The 18,276-nt window shown below is 49.3% G+C and overlaps 1 protein-coding gene across 1 annotated transcript in view; it reads left to right on the top strand.

The window, feature by feature from the left end:
• LOC8052735 overlaps positions 1–18,276 on the top strand; it is a 211,815-nt gene that overhangs the window by 142,082 nt on the left and 51,457 nt on the right. The window lies entirely within an intron of this gene.

Genomic DNA, 18,276 nt, shown 5'->3' with positions numbered 1-18,276 from the left:
TCTAACCTCGCTCCGGTTAGTTTGCAATACTTCTTTGTTACATCAAGGCTTTTCTCGACACTTTCCTCTTCGAACAAAACAATGCTACATCATCCACGTATACTAATAACATTACATCTGTGAAGCGAAGGGTATATATTCATGAATAATATCATTTGTAATACTGAGGCTAAGAGGTTCAAGGTATATAGCAAAATGAATTGGTGATAGTAGGCAGAACTGCCTATAAAGAGTTGATAACGATGAATTTTGAAAAGCAGCTGTTTACGATAAGTCTCCTGCTGCTATTTTTTTTAACGAAGTCGAATGCACTCTAATAGCATGTCCCTACGTTTGCATGATAAAGTAGTTTGAATAAGAAAGAATGGCTTGCCCTATTTAGTCTCAATATCTCCCGAGATTAAAAGCAAAAGATGGCAGATCATTGCGTGGTATGCGCAATTGAATAAATATCTCAAAATATTATTACGGTTCACTGACAAGTCGTAGGGGCACGACATCAACATAAAACAGCAAAAACCGTTACGAGCGTTAGCAGCGTTGCTAAGATAGCTAACCTGTAGCAGACGGGAAGTTTGCATGACAGTTCCAGCGGCAATGTCGTGCCCCAACTGGGAGGCGGATCGGGCGGGCTTTTGTTGACCCTCTTCACGTGAATCACATGACGTCCCCGGTTGCCAGATCCTAAGGTGGTTGGGAGCCAGGGTCAGCTAAAGGAAATGCGAGCAGGGTAGTGGCTGATCGGAAGCCACTCGGACTGGCGGCGGGTGAATCCAGGTGGTTGTGTCTCCACGGTGGTCGTAGAGTGGCGAGCTGGCGGGTAGAGCCACCGCAAGGGCAGCAGCCAGGAAAACCTGTAGCAGACGGAAAGTTTGCATGACAGTTCCAGCGGCAATGTCGTGCCCCAACTGGGAGGCGGATCGGGCGCGCTTTTGTAGACCCTCTTCACGTGGATCACATGACGTCCCCGGTTGCCAGATCCTAAGGTGGTTGGGAGCCAGGGTCAGCTGAAGGAAATGCGGGCAGGGTAGTGGCTGATCGGAAGCCACTCGGACTGGCGGCGGGTGAATCCAGGTGGTTGTGTCTCCACGGTGGACGTAGAGTGGCGAGCTGGCGGGTAGAGCCACCGCAAGGGCAGCAGCCAGGAAAACCTGTAGCAGACGGGAAGTTTGCATGACCGTTCCAGCGTCAATGTCGTGCTCCAACTGGGAGGCGGATCGGGCGGGCTCTTGTAGACCCTCTTCACCTGGACCACATGACGTCCCCGGTTGCCAGATCCTAAGGTGGTTGGGAGCCAGGGTCAGCTGAAGGAAATGCGGGCAGGGTAGTGGCTGATCGGAAGCCACTCGGACTGGCGGCGGGTGAATCCAGGTGGTTCTGTCTCCACGGTGGTCGTAGAGTGGCGAGCTGGCGGGTAGAGCCACCGCAAGGGCAGCAGCCAGGAAAACCTGTAGCAGACGGGAAGTTTGCATGACAGTTCCAGCGGCAATGTCGTGCCCCAACTGGGAGGCGGATCGGGCGGGCTTTTGTAGACCCTCTTCACGTGGATCACATGATGTCCCCGGTTGCCAGATCCTAAGGTGGTTGGGAGCCAGGGTCAGCTGAAGGAAGTGCGGGTAGGGTAGTGGCTGATCGGAAGCCACTCGGACTGGCGGCGGGTGAATCCAGGTGGTTGTGTCTCTACGGTGGTCGTAGAATGGCGAGCTGGCGGGTAGAGCCACCGCAAGGGCAGCAGCCAGGAAAACCTGTAGCAGACGGGAAGTTTGCATGACAGTTCCAGCGGCAATGTCGTGCCCCAACTGGGAGGCGGATCGGGCGGGCTTTTGTAGACCCTCTTCACGTGGACCACATGACGTCCCCGGTTGCCAGATCCTAAGGTGGTTGGGAGCCAGGGTCAGCTGAAGGAAGTGCGGGCAGGGTAGTGGCTGATCGGAAGCCAATCGGACTGGCGGCGGGTGAATCCAGGTGGTTGTGTCTCCACGGTGGTCGTAGAGTGGCGAGCTGGCGGGTAGAGCCACCGCAAGGGCAGAAGCCAGGAAAACCTGTAGCAGACGGGAAGTTTGCATGACAGTTCCAGCGGCAATGTCGTGCCCCAGCTGGGAGGCGGATCGGGCGGGCTTTTGTTGACCCTCTTCACGTGGATCACATGACGTCCCCGGTTGCCAGATCCTAAGGAGGTTGGGAGCCAGGGTCAGCTGAAGAAAGTGCAGGCAGGGTAGTGGCTGATCGGAAGCCAATCGGACTGGCGGCGGGTGAATCCAGGTGGTTGTGTCTCCACGGTGGTCGTAGAGTGGCGAGCTGGCGGGTAGAGCCACCGCAATGGCAGAAGCCAGGAAAACCTGTAGCAGACGGGAAGTTTGCATGACAGTTCCAGCGGCAATGTCGTGCCCCAGCTGGGAGGCGGATCGGGCGGGCTTTTGTTGACCCTCTTCACGTGGATCACATGACGTCCCCGGTTGCTAGATCCTAAGGTGGTTGGGAGCCAGGGTCAGCTGAAGGAAGTGTGGGCAGGGTAGTGGCTGATCGGAAGCCACTCGGACTGGCGGCGGGTGAATCCAGGTGGTTGTGTCTCCACGGTGGTCGTAGAGTGGCGAGCTGGCGGGTAGAGCCACCGCAAGGGCAGCAGCCAGGAAAACCTGTAGCAGACGGGAAGTTTGCGTGACAGTTCCAGCGGCAATGTCGTGCCCCAACTGGGAGGCGGATCGGGCAGGCTTTTGTAGACCCTCTTCACGTGGATCACATGACGTCCCCGGTTGCCAGATCCTAAGGTGGTTGGGAGCCAGGGTCAGCTGAAGAAAGTGCGGGCAGGGTAGTGGCTGATGGGAAGCCACTCGGATTGGCGGTGGGTGAATCCAGGTGGTTGTGTCTCCACGGTGGTCGTAGAGTGGCGAGCTGGCGGTTAGAGCCACCGCAAGGGCAGCAGCCAGGAAAACCTGTAGCAGACGGGAAGTTTCCATGACAGTTACAGCGGCAATGTCGTGCCCCAATTGGGAGGCGGATCGGGCGGACTTTTGTAGACCCTCTTCACGTGGATCACATGACGTCCCCGGTTGCCAGATCCTAAGGTGGTTGGAAGCCAGGGTCAGCTGAAGGAAATGCGGGCAGGGTAGTGGCTGATCGGAAGCCACTCGGACCGGCGGCGGGTGAATCCAGGTGGTTGTGTCTCCACGGTGGTCGTAGAGTGGCGAGCTGGCGTGTAGAGCCACCGCAAGGGCAGAAGCCAGGAAAACCTGTAGCAGAAGGGAAGTTTGCATGACAGTTCCAGCGGCAATGTCGTGCCCCAACTGGGAGGCGCATCGGGCGGGCTTTTGTAGACCCTCTTCACGTGGATCACATGACGTCCCCGGTTGCCAGATCCTAAGGTGGTTGGGAGCCAGGGTCAGCTGAAGGAAGTGCGGGCAGGGTAGTGGCTGATCGGAAGCCACTCGGACTGGCGGCGGGTGAATCCAGGTGGTTGTGTCTCCACGGTGGTCGTAGAGTGGCGAGCTGGCGGGTAGAGCCACCGCAAGGGCAGCAGCCAGGAAAACCTGTAGCAGACGGGAAGTTTGCATGACAGTTAAAGCGGCAATGTCGTGCCCCAACTGGGAGGCGGATCGGGCGGACTTTTGTAGACCCTCTTCACGTGGATCACATGACGTCCCCGGTTGCCAGATCCTAAGGTGGTTGGAAGCCAGGGTCAGCTGAAGGAAATGCGGGCAGGGTAGTGGCTGATCGGAAGCCACTCGGACCGGCGGCGGGTGAATCCAGGTGGTTGTGTCTCCACGGTGGTCGTAGAGTGGCGAGCTGGCGTGTAGAGCCACCGCAAGGGCAGAAGCCAGGAAAACCTGTAGCAGAAGGGAAGTTTGCATGACAGTTCCAGCGGCAATGTCGTGCCCCAACTGGGAGGCGCATCGGGCGGGCTTTTGTAGACCCTCTTCACGTGGATCACATGACGTCCCCGGTTGCCAGATCCTAAGGTGGTTGGGAGCCAGGGTCAGCTGAAGGAAGTGCGGGCAGGGTAGTGGCTGATCGGAAGCCACTCGGACTGGCGGCGGGTGAATCCAGGTGGTTGTGTCTCCACGGTGGTCGTAGAGTGGCGAGCTGGCGGGTAGAGCCACCGCAAGGGCAGCAGCCAGGAAAACCTGTAGCAGACGGGAAGTTTGCATGACAGTTAAAGCGGCAATGTCGTGCCCCAACTGGGAGGCGGATCGGGCGGACTTTTGTAGACCCTCTTCACGTGGATCACATGACGTCCCCGGTTGCCAGATCCTAAGGTGGTTGGGAGCCAGGGTCAGCCGAAGGAAATGCGGGCAGGGTAGTGGCTGATCGGAAGCCACTCGGACCGGCGGCGGGTGAATCCAGGTGGTTGTGTCTCCACGGTGGTCGTAGAGTGGCGAGCTGGCGTGGAGAGCCACCGCAAGGGCAGAAGCCAGGAAAACCTGTAGCAGAAGGGAAGTTTGCATGACAGTGCCAGCGGCAATGTCGTGCCCCAACTGGGAGGCGCATCGGGCGGGCTTTTGTAGACCCTCTTCACGTGGATCACATGACGTCCCCGGTTGCCAGATTCTAAGGTGGTTGGGAGCCAGGGTCAGCTGAGGGAAATGCGGGCAGGGTAGTGGCTGATCGGAAGCCACTCGGACTGGCGGCGGGTGAATCCAGGTGGTTGTGTCTCCACGGTGGTCGTAGAGTGGCGAGCTGGCGGGTAGAGCCACCGCAAGGGCAGCAGCCAGGAAAACCTGTAGCAGACGGGAAGTTTGCATGACAGTTCCAGTGGCAATGTCGTGCCCCAACTGGGAGGCGGATCGGGCGGGCCTTTGTTGACCCTCTTCACGTGGATCACATGACGTCCCCGGTTGCCAGATCCTAAGGTGGTTGGGAGCCAGGGTCAGCTGAGGGAAATGCGGGCAGGGTAGTGGCTGATCGGAAGCCACTCGGACTGGCGGCGGGTGAATCCAGGTGGTTGTGTCTCCACGGTGGTCGTAGAGTGGCGAGCTGGCGGGTAGAGCCACCGCAAGGGCAGCAGCCAGGAAAACCTGTAGCAAACGGGAAGTTTGCATGACAGTTCCAGCGGCAATGTCGTGCCCCCAAGTGTAGTAACCTTGCTGACGTTACTACACTTTTTCGCTCCCTGTTAAACAAGAACAGCGTCTCGATGTGGGGTCCTAGCCAAGAGGAGGCTTTCCCCGCCTCAAGTCACTGCTTAGCTCTGAAACATGCATGGCGAAGTACCACCCGCCCTACCCCACCGTGGTGTCTGCGAATGCCAGTTCTTATGGTTTGGGAGCCGTGCTGCTTCAATATCAGCCTTCGGGGACTCGGCGTGCTGTCGCCTTTGCTTCCAGATACCTCACTCCCACAGAGAGTCAGGACAGTCAGACGGAGAAGGAGTATCTAGCCGTAACGTAGGCCGTTTTATGGTTCGACCAGTATATTTGTGGTCTGAACTTCGAGGTCGAGACAGATCACCTTCCTCTTGTCCTGGATTGCTCAGAGAAAATGGACGAACATTCGGCTGGAGACGGATGTGATACTCCTATTGGAGTTCCCCCAGGCCTTGAAAAAATTGCGGTGGCTTCTCGGCTATGCCTTGATATACGTAGCGTGAGCTTATGCCCACAAAATGAGAGGCGCTATCAAGCGGCTCCGGTGCAGAGTCAGACTTGGATATTGCGCAACGGAGGCGCACAGCTGTGCACGCGGCGGCGCCAGTGCGTCAGCCGCGGCTATGACATCACTCCTCTGGAATGCGCAGACCGGCGAGGCGGGCGCGGCGGCGGCGGCTCCGGCGCGCCAGCTGTGCACCGTGTGACGTCACTGCTCCTCGTGCATGCGCAGCACGGAGCACAGCTCATTATGTGATCTACGCGAAACTGCTCAACCTCGGCCAGTGTAGCTCAAGCAACAAAATCTTGGCTCGAGCTGATGGAACGCATTCCGTCGAGTTCAGGATCTGAATAACGCCCAGAGCTTCAATGGCAGGTAGTCCCAGAAGAGACGTGAGTTAATTTTTCACGACGTAGAGACGCTGGGCCGTGAGCTTGCCACGCCACTCCAAGGTTGCCTTGAAAGTCCCCAGGACGTTCAGACGTAGGTTGCCGGGCCCCGACACCTCGCCTTCGGCTTCGTGCAGGTCAAGAGTAAGCCGCGGGAAATAGGGTGAAACAACAGTGACCTCCGCGCCCGAGTCAATTTTGAACTTGGAAAGAGGACCATTCACGCGCACCTCGGTGTATCTTGCATGCCGTGTGCTGAATGCGTGAAGCTCCAAGGAGTCCAAGAGTTCTTTTCGCTTCTTAGCTTTGCAAACTTCCGCAAAATGGCCTTGCTTCTTGCAGAAGTGGCAAGACAATTCCCGCGCTGGGCAATCTTTCCGCAGGTGAGGGTGACGTCCGCAATACTCACAAGTTGAACTGGCGGACTGCTCAGATTTGCCGCGATAGCGTGTCGATTGACTGGTCGCTATCTTCTAGCGTCTCGCAGTGTTGACGTTCAGGTTTTCGGGGGCGGTATTCTCGCGGGCAACGCTGGAGCGTGACAACCGCTCTTTTTCGGCATCCTCATTAAGACGGGCTTGACAGAGCGCTTCTTCCACAGTGAGCCTCGTACGACGACACAACTGGTCAGAGAGCTTGTCATCCCGCAACCCCACGACGAATTTGTCACGTACCAGGCGGTCTTTGCCGTCCGCACTGTTGTAACCGCAGCGCTTGACCAGGTCACGAAGCGACGTGAAAAAGTCGTCGGCAGACTCGCCTTGCTGCTGCGTCCGACGGCGTAACAGGCGACTCTCGTATATTTCGTTGACGGGATGCACGAAGCTTGTGCCCGGCCAGCTTCTTTTTGACGACCGCGAACGACAGGGTCTCTAGAGTTGGCGCTCCCAACGATGACAGGACGCTTCGGGCTTGTGGTCCCATGCAGTACAAGAGCGTGCGTACCTGCACGTCGTCGCTGGCAGTATTGAGACCGGCTGCGAGGCGTAGTCCTGGTACGTCGCAATCCAAGTCGGCCATACCGCCGGGCTGGTGTAAGTGAATGGAGCCGGAGGATGAAGTCCCGACGCTCCGACGCGAACCACTTGGATACTGGGTTCACCTTCCGCCATAGTGACGGCGTTAGCCAGCTTCTGACATTATGTTAGGAACGTTCGGAATGGACGACTGCCAAGTGACAGCAGTCCAGCTCATGACCACAACCGCGGTGTAAGATACACTCTTTAGGTGAGGACACGGTGGGCCTGAACACGCGACGCGAGGAATCAGATAGTGTTCGTTCGACGGGCATCCGAAAGGCTGCATCATTTCGTGGCCACCATGCCCGCGGCTGACAGTGTCGCCGGCGGCCTAACGGCGAAACTGTATGAGAGCAAAAAAATTTATCTTGTTGCCATGACACTCCGGTAGGCAGTGGTCTTTCTGCACGTGCGACCAGACTTGTTCACGTTACTGAAAAATGGTAAGGAATTACACTTACAATTACTCGAGGCTAAATTGTAATTAATTACAATTACATTTACTTTCCAATAAAAGTAAGTGAGCGTTACCCCAAAAAGTAATCCGTTACTTTTCGTGGCGTTACTACCAACATTATTTCCCCCCAAGGAAGAAACAAAGGGAAGAGGGTTATTCAAGTTCTTATTGTTGCAACCTGTTCCATTTAATGACCTTGCGTATTTTGAGCAACTGCTGATTCTCGAAAGTCTCGTCTGACATTTTGAGTTATTTCTTACTCAATATGTCGACTGCTACGCTGAACAGCCTTTGAACTGAAACACTGCATGGGAGTGGCATATTGTGCCTCACGAATGCTTTATGCTCTGCATTGAGATTTTTCAGCGAAGCAATGGAAGTACTATTTACCTCGAAGATAGAGCAAAGCTTCCTCGTGGCAGCAGTTGCCGAGAGTTTTAGTAGATCGTTCCGATGAATGCGCAAAGGCGGCGGCGGAGTATCGGGCATCGTTATCATACTCATCGGGACGATTTACTAAAATTCTCCACTGTCAAAATCGCGAAGCTGTATCATACGTCATCATACGTCTAGGATCTAGCCAAAACTAAAATAAGAATTGTGTCCATCTTACTATACTGGCATATATTGCCAGACAATAGCAAAACATAGTGGTAACAGTAAGGTGATAATTAAATAATAAATAAGGTTTGGGTCGACATTCTTCTTGGTTTTGTTCTGAACAGGTCGAGCCTCGGTTGAGACGTTGGTGAATAAAAAAAGGTTTCCAGTAAATAAATATAAGTTATAAAAAAAAGGAAACTCATAGCAACAATTAATTAGGACGGTGGTTAAAACAAGGAAATGTAAAAGCACGTTTGCCGTGTGTATCTTTCTTGGTGCTGTTCAAAAACGCACGGAGCACGAACCGACTGCAGTTTACGCCGCTGTTCTCCAGATAGACGTCCGCTGATGCCACGGGCAGCGAAGGGCAGAGTACTAAGCCGCGCTATGGCCCCGATCATAAATTTCGCTTTCTCATCAAGCCAGGACATTAAGTCTACGCCAGCCACCATTATGTTTTATTTGTAAAATATCTGCTTGAGATAAGATGCGTCCTGCTGGGTCAGTACATGAAGAAGAAGAAAAGAGGACTATTACCATTTTCGAAGTGCTCGCAAAACGCTGACTCACAAAAAGGACGACTGAGATGCGGATAATCCAGCTGGAATTAACAAATAAAGTTGGCCAATCCTAGAAGTTGGACTACAAAAAAATAAGTAGCTTTTAAAACAGAGTCAAATAAGGTGAAAGAAACAGAAAAAATACATCCTGTTTTCTAAGAGAAGATGATAAGTGTGCAGCAACGAACGAGCATGCATGCTTGTGGCAATAACAACTTCACATATTATCACATTTCTTTTAGTGGATTTTAGGGTAGATGGAGTGTTGTCTCGTGTTGTGACGTAATGAAAATGGTCGTGTATAACCGAGAAGGACATTTTTAATTGTTGTCTGTGCACTTCCCACCTCCAGCTTCTCGAAGAGGCATACAATCAATTGGTGTCCTCTCCCCGCCTTCGATCGCAAAGAAAAACAAAGGGACTAAAAAATGATAATATAACTTGACCCCTCCTCCCCCTTTTTTCTTTCATTTAGTAGGAATGTTAATGTGTATTTTTTGAGATTGTTGTTAGGGTCTAAAAAAATAGATTCCAGGGCATGGTGTTGCAAAAAAAAAAGGCTTTGCAGAACAGAAGTGTGCCAAGTCTCCTTCTGCGCAGTTCAATTCGCGTGACAGTGTCACTGCGCTCGACATTACCCCCCCCCCCCCCCCCTTTCGAAAAAAAAAACTTTCTTTAGAAAGGGAGGCCGGGGGGGGGGGGGGTGGTACTGGAAAAAATGTAACGGATTACAAGGAACCCGTTACATAAAAAATGTAAGGGAATTGCTTTAAAGTTACTCTAGAAAATATGTCATTAATCCGTTAGTAAATTACTGATAAATTTAAGGGATTACAAGTAATTTCGTTACTTGTAACGAATTACGTACAAGTCTGTGTGCGACAACCTCGCTGGAGCTCTGCGCGTGTGGAGCATGAGGTGGCACCAGCCGTCCTGTGCACTGCTGGCTGCCTCCTGCGTCTTACACCGTGCCTAGTGCCACTAAATAAGCTACGCTTCAGAGTAACGACACTTGGCCATATTGTGGCTTAAAATCATGGTTGCCGGTTATCTGAAGTTTTATTTGAAATCACATTAAACACTTTTCCGTCCTCCACAAATATTTAAACAGTTCGCGACAAAGCAAAGCAATATTACATGAGCTTCCTAATACCGAACCGAATGCTGAGGACGTCGCACGTTTGATTCGGAACGATCGGCAGTTCCGTCTGCTTTGTACAAGCACCAAAATGGCGGCGCCCACAACAGTGACGGGGAACGGAGTGCCGATACTCTAAGAGCAGCTCATTTAGTGGCTCTAACCGTGCCCATTTACGTGCCAACGGGTCGACGAGTCACCTGCCGGCGCCGCTTGAAACCATAGTGAGAGAGAGAGAGAGAGAGAGACAGAGTGAAGAGCTAACTTTATCGGCACGTCGCGAGGAGCGGGCTGTCTTTACCTGAAGAGTATGATCTTACACCGTGACCACAACCAAAAAGCCCCTTTTATTTCCACGCGCCGCTCCACATATAAGCGTTCTATAAAGGATGGTGTCCTCTGGCGAGCAATAAGAAAAACACCACCACCTCAGTAGCGCCCACTACAAAGATGGCCGCTTATGAATACAGGGTGTCAGAAAAAAAAAATTACTCATTCTTTTTTACCGCAAAAATAAACTAGGCATCGCCGAACGCTCATTCTCCGCCCAAAGGTAGCTTTAGAGGTCACAACCAAATGCCAAAGTTTCAGCCCGATCTGATACTTTAATCAAAAATTATGTGATTTTCTGAAAATTTCAATGGGAAAATGGCGGCCGACAGAGTTTTTGAATACATGGGGCTCTATTGGCACCAGAAACCAAAAACGGGCAAAAATGGGCTTCATTTTCGTATTGAAAGTTTCAGAAAATCACTTATAACTCTTGAAAAAGGTAACAGATCGGGCTGAAACTTTGGCATCTGGTTTTGACCTCTAGCGCTACCTTTTGGCGGAGAATGAGCGTTCGGCGATGCCTAGTTTATTTTTGCGGTAAAAAAGAATGTGTAAACTTTTTTTGTGACATGCTGTGCGTATGGACACCGTCAAGTAAGTCAGCCTAAAACGACAACACTATGAGCTTTGACGTCGGAAGGACATTGAGGCTTAGGTGGCGGGATCGCAATTTTTCAGCCATTTAGATGCAAATGCTGGATCCCCCCAGATTCCTCTTGACAGGCAACATCCCGGAACTGTACGTTCGGTACGCCGTTTGGGCGATACATATTTTGAAGGCTACCATTGGGTATTGTGTCAGCACCAGAGGTGTTTAAAAAAACATTGACTCAAGCATTTGATGGTCTCCACGGCGTGTGGGTATACATCGACGATGTACTAGTATAGGGAAGTCCACGCGATGAACACGATACAAGACTAAGCTCTGTTGCACGCTGCGAAAGCTGCAGGATTACATTTAAGTATAAAAACGTGCATTCGGGTTAAAGAAATTATTTATTTTAGGGACTTGATCGACAAGAGTGGTATAAAGCCAAATGCTACTTTTATCCAGTGTGTAAAAAGCCTCACCCGCCCTTCGTGTAAGAAGGACATCCAAGTCTTGTTGGGCGTGGTTATACATACTTCGGAAAGTTTTTGCCCTGCTTCTCCGAGAAAACCAGTTTGTTACGTGACTTGACAAAGAAGGAAAGCGTTTTCAATTGGAACGTCATGCATATTAATGAATGGAGAAACATGTGTAACTCGCTAACTAGCGCCCCGATACTGGTCATTTTCGATCCAAACAAAATCTCAAAAAGTTTAACTAACGCATCAGCTTTTGCTTTACGGACAACCCTTTTTCAGCATCACGAGAACAATTGGTGGCCTGTCGCTTATGCTACACGGGTACTATCCTAATGCGAAACTAGATATGCACAAGTAGAAAAAGAAATCCTGGGGATAACATTTGTCTGTGAGTGTTTCTGGGAGTGTGTCTATGTTCAAAGCATAACTGTCGAAACTGATTATCGCCCTTTGTTGGCACTAGCGCACGAAAACGTTGCAGACATGGCTTCACGGCTCAAAAGACTTTTTCTGAGCCTTATGCAATTTGACTAGAATCTAGAGTTCGTTCCCGGAAAACTACTTCTAGCTGACACACTGTCCCGCGTATGAATACCCACTGCAGCTGGTACAATGCCAAAAGTATTAAGAAGAGAGATGCTGCATCGCGTCCACGTAGGACATTTAGGGCTAAATAAGTGCAAAGCTCGAACTAGACTGGTAATGTATTGGCCTGGCATGAACGCTCCCATTGAAACGATGATTAAAAACTGCTAAATATGCCGCCTATTTGCATATAAAAACCCTCTGAGTTTTTGTTTAATATAAACACACCTCGGTGGCCCTGGCCCCGGGTGGGCGTAGATCTCTGTGAGTGTGCCGGTGAAAGTTATGTCGTCGCGTGCGGTGCGTACTCGAATTATCCAGAGGTTGAGTTGCTTCCAACTACTTCGAGTAGTGGGGTTATCGAAAAGATGCCCAGTATGTTTGCTAGGCATGGTATTCCGCTTGAACTTGTGGGAGCCCTGGATCCCTTTCCCCAATCCGGCCTTGGAGTCGCGTTCGCGACAGCGGGTGCTGCCTGGTTTCCGACAGGAGCGTACCTTATTGTGATCACATGAGGCAGCCATGCATCTTGGTTGGCTACTCTCGCCCCTCCTCCGCCCGTATCGCTAAACGTTTTGTAATGCTAGAACGCTTCATGTATGCAACACAATCGCCTAGCAATTTGCATACCTTTTTGAGCTTCATAATTTGCAGGGTTCCTTTTGTAGCTCGCACTGATCGGCCATCTGTACGTATCGCAGAAAAGTGAAAGATCGGACGCTATAGTATCGAGAAGGTGTTGCTCTGTCTTCAAAGGAGTCGGTGCTTTGGGTTATGGTCGGATCCCTCCGGGACTATGCTTAGTATCTGGGAGCTCACACATTTTCTGTTTGTGCGCAGGTGGCCCCCGAATGCCTTAAATATATGCCAGTACTGTTTACACGTAATGCTCTGTGTATGCGTTTAAAGAACCTAGAGCACGTTAAAGACGCGTAATTTTGAAAAGCAATTATACCATTTAAAGTCAAGATGCCTCAGATTAACACAAAAAATACGCGTTACGTTCGAATATGATGCCTGCAGAGGGTCTCCAAATATAAGCGTTGTCCCATAAAAAGAAAAAAAAATCACGTTTACGTATTGTTTACACGCTGCGTAAAATAGTTCTTACAAGATTGGGTGTGCGAAGGAAGGAACGCTGGTTTTAGCGTCTGAAACGTGTACGTCTTGATCAAATACCATAAAGCTAATTTAAGATGAACCTAAACGTCTCTTAAGTGAACAAACACATGAAGGGAAAAAAATATTAACGTTCCGCGAGAAGATAACCTTTTTTAATACAGTTCTTGGGATGACTACGAGTAGAGGTAGTATTGGTCGCGGCCGGAATAAAGAACGCGGCTCTCTGTGCTCTGCTGGAACTTCCCTCTGGCCCAGCCAAAAAAAAAATGTCACCGCTGCATCTTTTTTTTTTTTTTGTTTGCTGATTTGCGTGGAGAAAAAACAACTAACCTGTGTTTCTTAGGTTATGAACGTCAAGGATTAATTCAAAGTGGTATTTACTACATAAATGTTTCCACTTTAATCGACATCTGACAATGTTCAAAAACTTGAAACACGTCTCCCTTTCCATAGCCTTCTTAAAAACAAGAAAGGAGCAGAGGACAAACCGTCTGGAGCTCTGCTCGCCCAGATCCGACTCCGAGTGCCAAGTCAACACTGTCGGATGACCTTCCTCCCACGAGGCTTAATTGCCGTCGTAACGAAATCAGCTCGACACGCCCCGAGCTGTTGCAGACCTCAATCCCGGGCTAATTGTTAAGGGTCTGCGCCCCGTATTTGCAGTCGCCCGAGAAGAGCTGCCTTCCTTCGGTCAGAGGATGAGCTAAACGAGTGTGCCGAGACGCAAACACAGATGCTGTCTTTATTTGTCTTTCTCCTTTGTTTGATCGAGCTCAATGTCCTGGTATCTTTCCCATGCTCGAAGACTGGCACTTGTACTAAAGAGCAAAAAAAGCACAGATGTTGAAACACGTTACGTGTTGTGCTTTCTTGTGTATCGTATGTTCCGGATTAGAGTTCTCAACGGTACAGATTGTCCGCACTTCAAAATTTCTCTGTAAAGCACACCTTGACAAGTGCCCTCTTTATTAGCTCACAAAAAGCAGGCATCGTACATAAATCGTTATCCACGTACCCTTGCCTTCGTGAAATCCGCCACGTCTCGTCATAATGACCTGTGCCGAAGAACAATACCTCTTAGAGTCCGCGCCTCTAGATAGTCCGCACCGCGCAGATTTGCAACTTTCAAACATGCATAGTCAGCAGAAGTCTGGAAAGTATAGGGTACTATATACAGCTCCAGTTTGTAAGTTGAGCGCAGCGTAATTGAGGACGCAGACACGAGTACGGGAGGTGTAGTACATGCGATGCCATAAGCACGAGCTGCGGGCACAGCGACTTATATGGAAAGGACAGCGGCTTCGTCGTTGCAAAATCAATCTGGTGAAAGCTCCAGGATCTAGCCGAAACTAAACAGCGATGCACAGATATATGGCGGCCAGCGAATAAAACGCGAAGAGAAGGCACGCCTTCAGGAGAGTCGGGCGTCCAGATACACCTCCGCATAAATGGGTATATTGCTTTAAAATGTCATTTAATTACAGTTAAAATTACTTTGCTCCTGAAGTACTTTAACTGCAATGATATCCCTACCGACATCAAATGTAAACCCAATATTTTGCCATCCTTAAAGAAGTATATAATTAATTTGCAAGCCAATGAGTAAGTCCAGTATTATACGTCCTGTCTGTATTTTTCAGTTAGTATGTATGTTGTTTTCTGTATACTTTGATATGTGCGTACATTTGTTTTGTTTGCCTGCCGCATTGTAAAGGTTATTTCTAATGTTGGACCCGCGATTAGCCTCCACGGCTATAGGTCTAAGCAACGAATGAGTATTTAAAAAGAATAACAAAGGAATAATAAGAAAGAAAGAAAGACCATAATAGACCGATCTCACCAGCCAGTTTGACTACGCCACCGCTGCCGCAATGCATCCAGGGAACTTTAGTCTTTCTGCACGTGCGACAACCCCACTGGAGCTCTGCGCGAGTGGAGCACGAGACGACACGAGCCCTCGCGTGCACGGCCGCCTGCCTTCTGTGAACTAAAGTTATGGCGGCGTCACGCATGCGCCGAACGCTTAGTGAGATCGGTCTATTACAATTACTATTACATGAACAAGAATTAATAACAATTACAAATTACTTTTAAAAGTAATGCAGTTATTTTACAATTGCTTATTTTTTAGAGTGACCCAACTTGGGGCAATATAACTTTAAACCAGTTGTTCAGAATACAACGCATTTTTTTTTTTCATTTCTTGCTCCAATGTTTCATGAGGCTTAAGCATCGCAGTATAAATGTCCCGTAGTGTACTTTCCTTTTATGAATTTTGTTAAATGAATGATATAACTTTACAGTTTGGAGTAATGAAGTCCTGCGTTCTTATAATTTCAATAAATAATAATAAATTAGCACATATTCTAGAAGACACCTGATTCCTAAAGTAAAATTCGGTTGACATATTTTTGTTAGCCAGGCAAATAAAAATCTGACAATTAGTCCTATCTAAATATTTTTATAGTGTAAATACAAAAATACAGTCCACCCCCCCCCCCCCGCCCCCTTCCCACGTGACTAAGACGCCTGGTTACCAGGCGTCATTGCTGCGTTTGGACACGGGCCACTACCCGAATGCTTGTCGAACTGTTGATTATCACGAGCCCAAACTGTGTGTCCACGCAATGTTCGGGTCATCTGTGAGTCGCGTTCAAATATCGCCACTGAGGGGGGGTACTGCGACTTTTTTTCGAGCTACGTCATCGAGTTTTGCGAACCAGAGTTTGCGAGACCACGCTCGCCAATTAGTCATTAAAATTACACTGCAACAAAGGAGTTTCTTGGTCAGTGGCATTGCGTGCGAGTATACCTGAGTCCCACTAATGCCAGTAAGCTCGTCTAAAGTGAAAATACATTCCAAGCGATATCGTGGCACGGCCCCTTTATTAAGTTAGGTCTTACACATAAGCTTTTATCTTTCATAATTAAAAAAGCAGTAGAATTGCATATTACTTAATACTAACGTTCAGTAACTGCATCACAGCAGTTAGCGACGATTTAAAAGTGACAAGTTCGAGTCACGAGCTTAGCTGAAGAGGTGGGCTGCATATAGAGTTGCATCACGAGGCATCCCACGGGACCTGTGCAAGTCCCGGCACATCTTCGCTAAAACCAGCTATACGGGTAGAAGCCGAGGGAGAGGAGGAAATGAGAGCGCGCAGGGACTCCAGAGCGTCGAGCTCTGCCTGCGATGATTAGGAGGTAGAGGCAAAGTCTCGGTCTGTACTCACCGCTCGGACGCGTTCAAAGAGTGAGTATAGAGATAAAGGCAGCTGGCCTTGCTCAGTTTCTTTCTAGCTGCATTCTCGAAAAAAACTTATTTCTGGCAGTGAAGCCACGGGTTCCTGTGCTCTCATGCACTTTGAACGCCGAACAGAAGCTGTGTACGCGCGGTTTTCACTTCTTCCGGAAAGCCAGAAGAAGATGCTGCGCAGTACAGATCCAGGCTAACGCGGTCTGGCTTCGTCTTCTGTTGAAAGACAATTTCTAAGAAAGAAAAAAACGTTCTGATTTAGGATATGAACGTCCATTCAAACGTCGTTCGCGCAAGCATCTCCGAAACCTTACAAGTTTCGAAGAGTTTCTTTCCAGCCGTTTGATATCGTTATTTTCCGAGCGTCGTTTTGCCAGCTTTCGTGGGTCTCTAGAGATGATCGTCAAAATGCCAAACACCCAATTCTTTTCTTTTTCAGGACACGAAGCCGTATGGGTGACTCAATATAATGATGAATAATAGTTTAAAATTAACCGGTGTTGTTATCGGTGTCCGCTCGTGGTGGTTAATAAGACTGTTCTCGCCCTCTTTTTAACATGCGGCCGCTACCTCCCGATGTGATTTGTTGATTGTAATCTGCCTCGTCATGTGGCGGCCTTGACGGCAGCTCTTCCCATTTGTGGAGAAACAGCGAAATAGGTACAACAATTGGTAAAACAAGTTTAAGAACCTAGAATTGCTCCCTTTTACAAGGTATCCTATTTTATAGGACGCCAGTGTGGCGACCTCACACGGCCGGGCGTCACGGCAAACGGTCGTGCAGGAAGCAGCAGACAGAATCGTTTCAGTACACCACGGAATTGGACTGATTTTTTTCAGCTTAGGACACGAAATCCTAGAAAACAAAATGACCTTTTATTTTAATTTATTTTCTATAATTTTACAGACAGACATGTTGAATACCTCGTTACAAATCTTTATTTCAGCCTTGAAATAACGTCCATAAGCGAACAGTACCGGACAAGACTGCCCAGTTTTCCTATAAACTGATTCTGTTTGGTGGATTGGCTAACTTTTGTGTTCATTACGTTAAGCCTAGGTCACAATACTTATACATCGTACAAACGACAGTCTGCATACAGATTGGAATGCGAGATACCGAGAGCGGCGTGGCAATGAGTTCCAGGCGTAAACTTGGCACGCGGAATTCGAACCGCGGATATTGCGCGGTGACTCGGCTTTGCAGACTGTCTTTTGTCTGATAGATGAGCAGCGTAACCCTGGCGTCAGTGAAACTGGACCATAAAAGTTTCAGCAAACGCTTCCACTCTCCAGGTAGTACGCGTTGCAGACAATCACAGTGTCCTCATCGTGTCACGGTTGTTTTTCGAGAATCATCCCCTTAAACAGCTTCATGGTTTTGCCGCTACTGGAACCATGCCCTCAGTGAGTGCGAGGCCCTCATATCAGGTTCACATATTGGAAGCGTGACGCTTTCTTCATTCCAGGATACTCGGACGTCACCGTGAAGATGAAACGCAACTTGACTCATAATTATGCCACAATAAATTTTCATCCAATACTTCGTTGCAGCATTGTGGAATGCACGTGCTTTTGCCAAATATCTATTTTTACAAATCCTTTAGGAGAACTGCGCTATCGCGCCTTTTATTTGTTTAGCAATTTTCGGCACAAGAAGCTTTCTAAATAGCTCTTTATATAAGTAAACCAGATGGGGAGGCACATATTACTTTTTATCCGTGATAAACTTCTCCATTCACTATGCCTGAGGGTTGCGAAATGTTAAGATTGATGAAAGCATGAACAATTATTTTCCCGTAAACACCTTGCACTGCGTGATACATGTTAATTACACGTGGTTTCCTGTTCGCTGCGGCTATTTCACCCGACAGGTATAGTAGCCGCCAGTGGTGTTTTGAGGCTCTGTGAGGAGAATTATCGCACAAAGCCTTTCAGCCGATTCCGGTGAGGATACGTAAACCTTGCCATTTCTTTTCTTTAATTCTCGCCTAACGCGACCTTCCCCGTAAATAATTTTACATGCCGCCCCTTTAAAGTACACAAATGCGGTCAATTTCATCTACATTTCAAACGTGCTCACCATTTTTCTACGTGAAAAATCGGACTCTAAAAACTGAAGCGAGCAAGGAGTCACGACAGCCATTTGTCCGAAGCGCTATG

Source organism: Ixodes scapularis, unplaced genomic scaffold (genome assembly GCF_016920785.2).
Source record: "Ixodes scapularis isolate PalLabHiFi unplaced genomic scaffold, ASM1692078v2 PGA_scaffold0__279_contigs__length_252992795, whole genome shotgun sequence".
In the NCBI taxonomy this organism is placed as follows: Eukaryota; Metazoa; Arthropoda; class Arachnida; order Ixodida; family Ixodidae; genus Ixodes; species Ixodes scapularis.
The sequence above is the reverse complement of the archived record's forward strand: the minus strand, read 5'-3'. Positions and strand labels throughout refer to the sequence as shown.